A 12,641-nucleotide genomic window follows, 5' to 3' on the forward strand; every position below is an offset into this window, starting at 1 on the left:
GAAGCACACTGGATGTCACCATAAGTTAAACATCTCCTTCTCTGGGAAAATGGTTTTAAGGCACAGAGGTAATGTGAACTGGTAAAACTGAAGTTGGATTCCAAATAAGTTACTGCTTTAGTAAAGAAAATAAAGTCACGTTTAACTTGATTGCCCTTTTCTGGTGACTTTTTTGTTTTTTAATTTTAGTTCTGAAGCAGTCTTATTTCTAAAAAATGAATCATTTTTCCACCATACGAGTTTTTGTCTCAACCTACACATAACATCAAACCGCTCAGATGCAGTCAGTTCATCCTTCTCTAAGCTTCTTAGATCATCAAACAGTTTTGGAGAAACAGCATATAAATGTCTGTTTCCTGTTTCTCCATTCTCATCCTCAATATATTTCCAAATCAAAGAAGGACATTCTTCTTGTCCTACATTTTGAAAGTATGATTTTATGGCAGGCAAACAGTTTAGTATCTTTTCTATGGCTTGGAGCAAGGACATCCATCTTGTAGTCACGTGTCTAACGAGGCTATCTCCTTCCACTTCTACAAAGTAAAAAATATCATTAAGAGCTTTTGCACAATTTAAAAAAATGTTTATTTATTTTTGAGAGAGTGTGTATGGGAGGGGCAGAGAGAGGGAGGGAGACAGAGGATCTAAAGCAGGCTCTGAGCTGACAGCAGCAAGCCTGCTGTGGGGCCTGAACTCATGAACTGTGAGATAATGACCTCAGCCAAGTCGGATGCTTAACTGACTGAGCCACCCAGGTGCCCTGAGAGCTTCTGTACATTTTGAGGAAACTGAAAAGTGACCCAGACTTTCATTATGAAAGTCTCAATATCACATTTAAGCAAATCACAACCCTTTTTAGCAATGCTGTATACAAGATGTTCAAGACATTGAACAGGTAAGATCTTTTCATTTTCTTTGGTGAGACACTTCTAGACTGAATGGGATTTGCCAAAATTTACATTGGCACTGTTTGATGAATATACAGATAGATGAGCTATGTCTAGTTTGTATTTGGATAAAATATCAACAATCTTCTGCTTTATGATTTCAGCAGTTTCATTAAAATCCTCATAGAAATCCAGAAGACATGGGGCACCTGGGTGGCTCAATAGGTTAAGCCTCTGATTCTTGATCTCCGCTCAAGTCTTGAGTTCAAAATCCACATTGGGTTCCACGCTGGGCATGAAGCCTACTTAAAAAAGAAAAAGAAAGAAAGAAATTAAGAAGACGATTTGAAATCCATTTTTTTCAAGTCAAAGTATCTAAGAATGAGAGGGAACATTTTTTGTTGCCGTGGGTTGATGCATTGCTTAAAGTTGAAGACTGTAGAAAGCATGACAGATGGGGAGAAATGACTAAATCAGCTCTACACCATAAGGGGCAAACACCTCCGTTATCAAAATTTCTCCTTTTGTTCGCCTGCAGGATATTTTAGTTGCAACCCCTGAGTCAGGAAAAGTAACTTTACTCAGTTTCATAGAGCAATCAAGGGAGCCATATGATAATGTTTGTTTGCGTGGTATACCGAAGCTAATTCAGCAGCTGCTATTTTTGACTGAACATTGGTGTCTTTTGGGGGAATAAAAACACTTTGATTGGTTTAGAGGCACTCGCCTGTCTCACTCTTAACTGGTGAGATTCAGTCTCCATGTGTTTTCACATCCCCTTCTCCACCATGCCTAATCCCCAATTCTTTTCTGCATATTGTGCAGTATGCTCTGTTTTGGTTATTTACCTCCCTGATCCAGTTGTATGTCTCCTTCCATTTGTCATTAAAGCAACACAGTTGATTAGCCTTCTTTTTTGGTGATGGGATTGTTGGTACTATAATTGTTCTCATTTTCATTACCTGACTTCTTAGAAAACATGGTCACGATAAAGTCAAAGACAGACTGTAACATTCATAATTACAACACACTGCAGTCACTCCTCAGTGCAACATGGACAAACCATTACTGTAAACTGCAAGTTGTGGTTGACAACACCAGTGGTCAGAAGGAAAGTGGGCAACAGCAACTACAGAAGGTGCAAAATCTCTGCCATATCCATTTGACACTAAAGACAGTGTTGCTTTCAGCCCCTCTTTTTGGGCCACTGGGTCTGGTACTTTTCCTCCAGTCTGCCACACTCATTGCCAAAAACTAAAGCCTATCATACTCCAGGGAAGAGTTTTCCAGGACACGATACTTTCGATGTTAAATTGAGATGACTGATTACCTCACTGGGTCCCCAATTATCCAAGGACTAGCTCTTCAGAAGCAGGATGCCTCTGGACACCTTGCTTCTAGAATATTTATCACAGGTTTCTCTTCTTTAAGAGTGATGAAAACAGAGCCCTGTCTTTTGTTGGACTCTGGATCCAGTGAAAACTCAATGGCCTTGATCTGGAAACACAGACAAAACTCAGGGCTGGTGCCTCCTCCAACTCAGAACCTAAAGGGAACTCATAGGAGGGAAGACACCCAATGTCAGAGGAGGAGAAAGAAGTCCTGCTGAGCAGAACTCCAGCCAGCCAAGGAAGGAAGGAAAAAATCAGCCACAGGTGATTGATGGAGAGCATAAACCACACTTTTGGGAGGCACTCACCTCCTAAAATTTGCCAAAGTACTCCCTATCCTCTCCTCTGCAGCTTTGGGGCTCAGACCCCCAATAAAGATTTTCTTCACATGATCCTTCTTCACAGTCATGGCACTTTTGGGGTTCATGCTATGGCCATCCAGCCTGTGCTCCTTCTGGTCTAGGACCTGTTTCCGCAGAGAAGCAGACTGACCAACTGTCCAGGCTTGTCCAGGACGAAGGGATTGGGGGACTTTCAGTGCTAAAACCAGAAGTGAGGGGTTTCTGGGAAGCAGGACTTTCAGCGTGAAAACCAGAACTAAGGGATTTCCCACGTTGAGGGACTAACTAAAACTCGAGACTCGGGTTTCCTGGGCTGTGGGGCTTTTAATGCTAAAACCAGGACAATACCTCCTGAAAAAGGGGTCAGACAGATGCCAGTTCTAATTCTCACTGCCATTTCCTAGCAACATTACCCTGGGCTAGTCCCTTTTCTTTGAGCCACAAGACTCCACCACTGGTACACAAAATAGTTCATCCCATCCAAACACACCACACTCTACCTTGAGCCTGACTTCTAAATTTTCTCTAAACCCGAAATCCAGAAGGTTTACCTAAACACACATAAATCAGACCTTAGTCCCTTAGAGCCTCTGTCCATGCTATATGCTCTCTTCCTGTCCTGGTAGTCCCGATTTAAGCCTTGTTTTTTCCAGAGGTAAAATTGCAGGTCTTAAGAGCACAGGCTGTAGCTGGGCTTCTGGTCCCAGAATCCTCACTGTGCTAACCCTCTACTCACATGCAATCTCTTTTAGTTACCAAATCTTCTCTGGGCTTTAATCTCTTCCTTTGTAAAATGGCACTTAAATAGTATCTATTTTATAACATCGTTGGATGCTTTTCCAATTCTTACATGTGAAGTGTTTAGCACAGTGTCCCAAACAAGCAGATAAACAGATAATAAATATCCACTATCGTCTTCCTGGACCACATCAACCCATATACCTCTTATTCCCCTCTTAAATCTGTACAGAAACAAGTCCCTAAATTCTGCTTCCCTCAGAGGGCTTGGCCATATATAGCTTAGACACACTGATCATGATCCAGGGATGCTATTCTCTCAGAAATCAAATCCTGTACCCAAGGTCCCTTGATGGACTACATAGCTTGCCTTCTCCACACTGGCTGCATCTTGAAAGAGGATCAGCCCAACCCTCTTGATCTTCCAATGTTGGGATCCATTTTTATAGCATGTCAACAACCTCTCCAAATTTGGCCAAAGCGTCTTTTGAGTCCTTTGTGCTGGTGTCCCAGCTCAGGCCACCAACGAACAATTTTCTGAAATGGTAGGGCAAGACACATGGCAGCAAGAAGTCTTACAAGGAAGAATGTTTTGAAGGGCTTCAAGAAATCCATGAGTTAAGGAAGAAATGAACCTCCCAAAGCTTTTATTGTAAAGAATACAAAGAAATCCACCATCCACAGGAAAGGTCTACACCTACCCATCCTGTCTGTAAAGATTCTACCTTTGACAAACGTTAATAAATCTACACTACCTCCTTACTGAGATCTCAACTCCACACTGACACTAATAAAACTTAAGAGCAAAGCACCCCAGGCTGGGAAGCAGAAAGAAAGGGCAACCTGGCCAGAGGATAGGCCCTGGGCACTCATCACAACTGGAAGTGAGACTGACTTTTAAACACCCTCTGGTCAAAGTGCAATCATCTGTCTCTGTCTTCCCCTGTGCCCATATGGCTCTCAAGGAACTTGGCCTTCCTGAGAGAGTCTAGACAGTGACTCCATTCCCACTTGGAGGGGAGGATGGAGAAGGATGGAGAGAAGGATAGACGGAGGAGGGTGGGAGGGAGAACGGCCCCTCCAGCACGTGGAGGGGCCCAGACCTTGACACGGCTTGGTCCCGGGTCGGAGCGCACACCTTACCCTTGGCCACCTACCCTCTCCGCCAGGCGGCTGCGTGATGGCACCAAAGTCCACCCAACAACTCCCGCCAACTCCACGGCCATCTAACTTTCTTGTTCTCCTCGTTCTTGCTCTGGTTCATCCCGGGGCCATTATCTGGTCGGCCTCGCGCCGTTCTGGCTCCTAGTGGAGGCCTCCTGGTCCCGGCTGGAGACTCACCTTCGGGGGACAGCCTCGTGTTGGTTCTCTGCCGGGCAGGTGGTTCCCACGGGAGGCTCGCCCTCACCTGTTTCCGACATACTGGGCGGACCCGGCCGCTCCCCTAACCGCCGGGAACGCCGCGCAGCCCGCTTGCTCGCCCCGGCCCCAGCCCGGACCATGGTGGCTTTGCCGGAGCCTCCGCTTGACTTAATGCTCACGTTCCGGGACCCGGGACTCTGGACTCGGGGTGGGGGTGGGGTGGGGGAAGGGAGGGCGAGGACTAGCGGGCGGGGAGGGCGGACCCACCTCTGCCAAACTGCATGCTCATTGGCTGAACCCACCTGACACTCAACTGTGCGCCGGCGTCCAATTGGCCTCAACGGCGCGCGCTCTAAAACTGCGGTGTCCAAACGCTGCCGCAGAGGGCCCCCGAGGTGGAGACGGAACTGAAGTGTGTCCCGAATCGCCGGGGCGCCCGGGCGCACCCTCCACCGGCTGAAGTGGTAGCTTTTCGCCCTGCGCGCCGGTCTCAGGGCTTCACCGGAGTGAAAACAGGCAAGAGTAAGACAAAAACCGGTTCAAATCCCTAAAGCAGAACATCCACAGGCCAATTCAAAGAAGGCAGATACGTGAGGAAAGTATAATTAAGTAAAAATCCGCTTTTGCAACGGCAAAGCAAACAACTGAAATTCAAGCGTGGAAATTCCATAAAAGAAGACGTGAATCTAATTTCAAACTTCGGTATACCGGTTTCTGTTTAGACCTCGATAAGCAAAATTTAACTGCCTTTCCGATGAAAAGGCAGCAGGGGGCACAAATGCCCTCGTTTCATTCCGGTAGGCGGGTTGTTTTAGCCTGGTCAGAGTTCTCAAACATCAAATAGTTTTGCTCTTAAGAAAACAGGGATGGTTATGAAACTGAACGGTAAATGGGGAAAACAGGACGATAGGTTACGCAGAAAAACGTACGAGAAAGGTATACGACTAATGCATTACAGTCTGTTGGCTAAGGAGTACAGTTGCCTTAATATTGTTGGTGTGTGAGGAGAAGGGGTCAATTATAGGACATAGGGGGAGTTTTGAGGTGGGCTCTGACAGCGAGCTGGGGCAGTGGAGAGTGACCACAGGGCACTGGCCAACTTCCTGTCCTAAGCCTGCCATTTGGACCCATTCTGAACTTTTGCCAAGGATGCAGGACTTCCCGTGTGAAAAAGGGACTGAGGGGTTTCCCAGGGTTGGGGACTTTCCTATAAACAATAATAATAACAACAGCTAATATTTAATTAGTTCCTGTTGTGTGCCAGCCACCTTCCCAGCATTTTACAGGTATCAACTTTAATCTTCACAACAACCCTCTGAGGTAATACGGTATCATCCCCATTGTGTACAGAGGAGGAAACTGAGGCAACTTGCTAAAGGTCATGTAAACAGCTGAGCAGTGTCAGATCCAGGTTTAAGGAAAGTGTGCATGTAGGCTCTGCAGTCATTCTGCCTGGGTTCGAATCATGACTCCCATCGTGTACATTATTAATACAGAAAAGCACATAACATTATGACTAGCACACAGGAAATACTCAAGTGTTTGCTATTCTTACTCAAAGAGTGGTCCTTGGTTTCCAAGAGCTTAAAATATACTTTAAGAGGTTGGTAAGATTGCACCTATCAATGGATGAATGCATATTCATAGATCCATATTAAGTGTTCAGAGGAGGGAACAATTGTGAAACAGTAGTCAGATCTGGGTCGCAGCCTGCTTGGGTGTGGCACCTGCTTAAAATTCTACCCAAGTAATGCTCCAGTCTCTGATCCTCAATGGCTTGAGCTATAATCATTACATTCTCTGTGTTTGATTATCATGTGGGTGTGTATGTGTGTTTAAAAAACATAGTCATTTTTTGTTAGTCACTAAAATTCTCTTAATGCTGTGATATCTACTTTTTCAGCAGGAGGAAGCTTTAATTAATTATTAATTTTTCAGAGGAAGCGTTTATTCATTTTGCAAATAGTTATCTATTAGAGGGCAAGCCCTAGAGTAGGACTCAAAAATAAACGGGGTTCCGAGTCAGAAACTGACTCTGGAATGAGGGGGATGGGAAGGGATATTATTTTAATTGAAACATGAAGTCTGAGAGGGAGCCAGGGGGCAAGGAGTCAGGGGAACCACACTGGGGGCAGCAGGAATGGTCTGAGCAAAGACCCTTGGTGGGGAAAGGGCTCCATGCCTTGGGAGAATCAAAGAATGGTACTCAGTTGGGCCTGGAGAATTGTGAATTCGAAGCAGAGTGAATTGGTTCTGCAACAAGTTCTGTTCACAAAGAGCCTGGGCGGAGTATGGTTTCCTGCCTCTGAGTCTTCTATTTAAATCATCTGGACTGTGCAGCCTGCAGATGTTGCTGTGTGGAAACTTTACTTCATGGGTGAGAGGTAATCTTTGTGCACAGCTTGTTTTTCATTGGTCGTCCTCAACTAAGTTTAATGCTATGTGTCTGTGTATACTTAAATCCAGCAGAGCCTCTGTCTTGAATGAAATGACTCTTCACTCTTGTGTTTTGCTTAACTGTAAAAGAATTGTTTGTTTCTATGGCAAAATGGATTTACATACATTCACTAGCATATGTGCCTAACTGCAATTTTTCCAAAAGAGATTTATTTCCCCTTCTTCTCTTTCTTCTTTCTTCTTCTTTCTCCTCCTCCTCCTCCTCTTTTTTATTAATAATTTATTTATTTTTTAATTTACATCCAAGTTAGTTAGCATATGGTGCAACAGATTTCAGGGGTAGATTCCTTAATGTCCCTTACCCATTTAGCCCATCCCCCCTCCCACAACCCCTCCAGCAACCCTCTGTTTGTTCTCTATATTTGAGTCTCTTATGTTTTGTCCCCCTCCCTGTTTTATATTGTTTTTGGTTCCCTTCCCTTGTGTCCATCTGTTTTGTATCTTAAATTTCTCACATGAGTGAAGTCATGTGATATTTGTCTTTGACTGACTAATGTCACTTAGCATAATACCCTCCAGTTCCATCCATGTAGTTGCAAATAGCAAGATTTCACTCTTTTTGATTGCCGAGTAATACTCCATTGTATATATATACTACATCTTTATTCATTCATCCATCAATGGACATTTGAGCTCTTTCCATACTTTGGCTATTGTTGATAGTGCTCCTATAAACATCCTTCGAAGCAGCACACCTGTATCCCCTGGATAAATACCTAGTAGTGCAATTCCTGGGTCGTAGAGTAGTTCTATTTTTGATTTTTTGAGGAACCTCTATACTGTTTTCCAGAGTGGCTGCACCAGTTTGCATTCCCACCAGCAATGCAAAAGAGATCCTCTTTCTCTGTATCCTTGGCCAACTGTTGTTAATTGTAATTGTAGCCCTTCTGACAGGTGTGAGGTGGTATCTCATTGTGGTTTTGATTTGTATTTCCCTGATGATGAGTGATGTTGAGCATTTTTTCATGTATCCGTTGGCCATCTGGATGTCTTCTTTGGAGAAGTGTCTATTCATGTCTTTTGCCCATTTCTTCACTGGATTATTTGTTGTTTGGGTGTTGAGTTCAAGAAGTTCTTTATAGATTTTGGATACTAACCCTTTATCTGATAGGTCATTTGCAAATATCTTCTCCCATTCCATCGGTTTCCTTTTAGTTTTGCTGATTGTTTCCTTCACTGTGCAGAAGCTTTCCAGTTTTCCCAGGAGCACCATTTGCTGGAGAGACTGCCTTTATTCTATTAGATAGTCTTTCCTGCTTTGTCAAAGATTAGTTGACCATCCGTTTGTGGGTCCATTTCTGGGTTCTCTGTTCTGTTCCATTGATCTGAGTGTCTGTTCTTGTGCCAGTTATCATACTGTCTTGATGATTACAGCTTTTATAATACAGGTTGGAGTCCAGGATTGTGATGCCTCCAGCTTTGGTTTTCTTTTTCAAGATTGCTTTGGCTATTCGGGGTCTTTTCTGGTTCCATACAACTTTTAGTATTGTGAAGAATTCTGTGAAGATTCTGTGAAGAATTCTGGTGTTATTTTGATAGGGATTGCATTGAATACATAGATTGCTTTTGGGTAGTATTGATATTTTAACAATATTTGTTCTTCCTATCCAGGAGCATGGAATATTTTTCCATTTTTTTGTGTCTTCTTAAATTTCTTTCATAAGCTTTCTATAGTTTTCAGTGTATAGGTTTTTCACCTCTTTGTTTAGATTTATTCCTAGGTATTTTATGGGTTTTGGTGCAATTGTAAATGGGATCAATTCCTTGATTTCTCTTTCTGTTGCTTCTTGTTGGTGTATAGGAATGCAACTGATTTCTGAGCATTGATTTTATATCCTATGACTTTGCTGAATTCATGGATCAGTTCTAGCAGTTTTTTGATGGAATCTTTTGGGTGTTCCATATAGAGTATCATGTCATCTGTGAAGAGTAAAAAAAGTTTGACCTTCTCCTGGCCGATTTGGATGACTTTTACGCCTTTATGTTGTCTGATTGCTGAGGCTAAGGCTTCCAATACTATGTTGAATAACAGTGGCGAGAGTGGACATCCCTGTCTTTTTCCTGATCTTAGCGGGAAAGCTCTCAGTTTTTCTCCATTGATGATATTAGCGTTGGGTCTTTCATATATGGCTTTTTTGATCTCAAGACATGATCCTTCTATCCCTACTTTCTTGAGGGTTTTTATCAAGAAAGGATGCTGTATTTTGTCAAATGCTTTCTCTGCATCTATTGAGAGGATCATGTGGTTATTGTCCTGTCTTTTATTGATGTGATGAATCACATTGATTGTTTTGTGGATATTGAACCAGGCCTGCATCCCAGGTATAAATTCCACTTGGTCGTGGTGAATAATTCTTTTAATGTATTGTTGGACCTGGTAGGCTAGTATCTTGTTGAGGATTTTTGCATCCATGTTCATCAGGGAAATTAGTCTATAGTTCTCCTTTTTAGTGTGTCTTTGTCTGGTTTTGGAATCAAGGTAATGCTGGCTTCCTAGTAAGAGTTTGGAAGTTTTCCTTCCATTTCTATTTTTTGGAACAGCTTCAAGAGAATAGGTGTTAACTCTTCCTTAAATGTTTGGTAGAATTCCCCTGGAAAGCCATCTGGCCCTGGACTCTTGTTTTGTTGGAAGATTTTTGATTACTAATTCGATTTCTTTATGGGTTATGGGTCTGTTCAAATTTTCTATTTCTTCCTGTTTCAATTTTGGTAGTTTATGTGTTTCTGGGAATTTTTACATTTCTTCCAGATTGCCCATTTTATTGGCATATAATTGCTTATAATATTCTCTTGTTATTGTTTGTATTTCTGATGTGTTGGTTGTGACCGCTCCTCCTTCATTCTTTTTTTTTTTTTAATTTTTTTTTTAACGTTTATTTACTTTTGAGACAGAGAGAGACAGAGCATGAATGGGAGAGGGTCAGAGAGAGAGAGGGAGACACAGAATCTGAAGCAGGCTCCAGGCTCTGAGCTGTCAGCACAGAGCCCGACGCGGGGCTCGAACTCACGAACCGTGAGATCATGACCTGAGCCGAAGTCGGACGCTTAACCGACTGAGCCACCCAGGTGCCCCACATTCTTGATTTTATTTATTTGGGTGCTTTCCTTTTTGTTTTTGATCAAACTACCTAGGGGGTTACCAATTTTGTACCTCCTTCTTCTTTAGAGAGAGAGAGATAGGAGCAGAGGAAGAAAGGGAGAGAATCTCAAAGGCCCCACTCTCAGTGCAGACCCCAACATGGGGCTCAGTCCTACAACCCTGGGATCATGACCTGAGCTGAAATCAAAAGTTGGATGCTCAACCAATTGATCCACCCAGGCACCCCTCCAAAAGAGATTTCTTAGAAATAAATTTTTTAAAAAAGCAAAAATTAAAGATAGCTCAATTTTTCCTGTTCTTTTAGTCCCCATGGAGCTACTACTGTTTGTGATACTTGAAGTGTAAAAATCAAAATAGAAAATTGGGTTGATGAGAAAGAGAACTTGATGTACACACAGGGTTAATCCATTCAGCTTCCTTAGATCTCTTTGAGCAGACAACGCTTAATGCAATAAAAACGGCATCTTTGAGGAAAAGCAGATTATCTTGTCTGATAAGGCTAGTTTTTCTCATTACATTAATGTTGCTTAAACAGTGTTTTTAATTTAAAAGAAAAAGACCTAAGAGAAGGTGTAGGCTGAAAAATAGGGCATGATAATACTTGAAGACATGCAATTGAGGAGCATTCTAAAAATCCTCTCAGCAGGGCAGTGAAGCTGACTGTAAAGGTGAAATTGGGTCCAAATTTAATGAGAGGAAACATTCAGTCCCTTTCTCTGTCCTTACAGTTCAGTCTAAGAGGCAAATTGCTATTGCAAGTTTAGTTGGAGTAGTATCTCCAACAAATTTCTTGGAAAGAATGACAATGAATATTAAAAGAGCTGAAATTAAAATCAGGTGTGGATAGAATGTTACTTTAAAAATAACAACACACCCGGTGCCTGGGTGGCTCAGTCAGTTAAGAATCTAAGTTTTGATTTTGGCTCAGGTCATGATCTCACAGTTTGTGAGTTCAAGCCTCATGTCAGGCTCTGAACTGAACAGCCTGGAGCCTGCTTGAGATTCTCTCTCTCTCTCTCTCTCTCTCTCTCTCTCTCTCTCTCTCTCTCTGAAATAAATGAACATTTAAAAAAAATAATAACACACCTGTATTACCTTAGGCAGGCTCTGGAACACTTAGTAGCATTTGTGTATCTCACCACCAGGTTAGATTTAATGAAGATTATTGGGATGAAGTTAGAGAGAAAGAAGTTTCATTATTTATGAAATGGCTTTTTATTTTTTTTAGAGAGACAGAAGGAGCATGAGTGGGGGTGGGGGGGAGAGAGAGAGAGCATGGAGCTGGATGTGGGGCTCAATCCCATGACTGTGGGATCATGACCTGAGCCAAAATCAAGAGTTGGATGCTCAACCAACAGTCACCCAGGTGCCCTATGAAATGACTTTTAAAAAATTTTGGTAAATGATTTCAGTGAGCAAAGTGGTTGATCATGTTGGCTGGCTGTTAAGCTTAAGTTCAATTAGTGAAGCTTCAAGGCCCCAGCAGCCTGCCAGATGAATAAGAAATGGCCAAGGCTGGGGCTCCTGGATGGCCCAGTTGATTGAGCATCTGATTTTGGCTCAGGTCATGATCCCAAGGTCATGGGATTGAGCCCTGCATCAGGCTCCATGCTCAACGTGGAGCCTGCTTAAGATTCTCTGCACTCACCCCCGCTTACTCTCTTTCTTAAGAAAAGTAATGGTCAAGACCTCTCCCTCATATTGCCTGGGCCTGTGGCCAGAATGTTACAGGATGCTTCTCTGTAGTTCCCTTTTGCAAAGATGTACCTACAGACAGAACTTTAAGAAAACGTTTTTTCCTCATTTTTCTTAAATATTTCCTTGGAGGCTTCTGAGATGTTTAATTCAGTGGTTTTCAAAAATGCTGCCCATGGGAACCACCTGGGCATCTTTAAAAATTACCAATGCCTGGCTCCCATCTCTAGCTATTGTAATTTACCCGGTATGGGCTGCAACCCAGAAATGGGAAATGGTTTTTTTTTTTTTAATCTAACCTTTTTATAATTATAAATAATTTTAGATTTATATGCACTTGTAAGAAATAATACAGAGATTCCTTGTATTCTTTACTCAGTTTCCGCTTATGGTAACATTTTCCACAACTATAATAAAATATCACAACCAGGTATTGACATTGATATAGCCAAGGCACAGAACATTCATCACAACAAGGATCCCTCCCTCATGTTGGCTTTTATTATCACACCCACTTCCCTGCCCACTCTAACCGCTTGTAACTTCTGGCAGCCACTAATCTGTACTCCATTTCTATACTTTTGTTATTTTGAGAATATTATATAAATGGAATCATATATATGTAACCTTTGGGGATTAGTTTTTTTCACTCAGTGTAATTATCTGGAGA

Source organism: Panthera pardus, unplaced genomic scaffold (assembly GCF_024362965.1).
Source record: "Panthera pardus isolate Hobbes unplaced genomic scaffold, ASM2436296v1 HiC_scaffold_17, whole genome shotgun sequence".
In the NCBI taxonomy this organism is placed as follows: domain Eukaryota; kingdom Metazoa; phylum Chordata; class Mammalia; order Carnivora; family Felidae; genus Panthera; species Panthera pardus.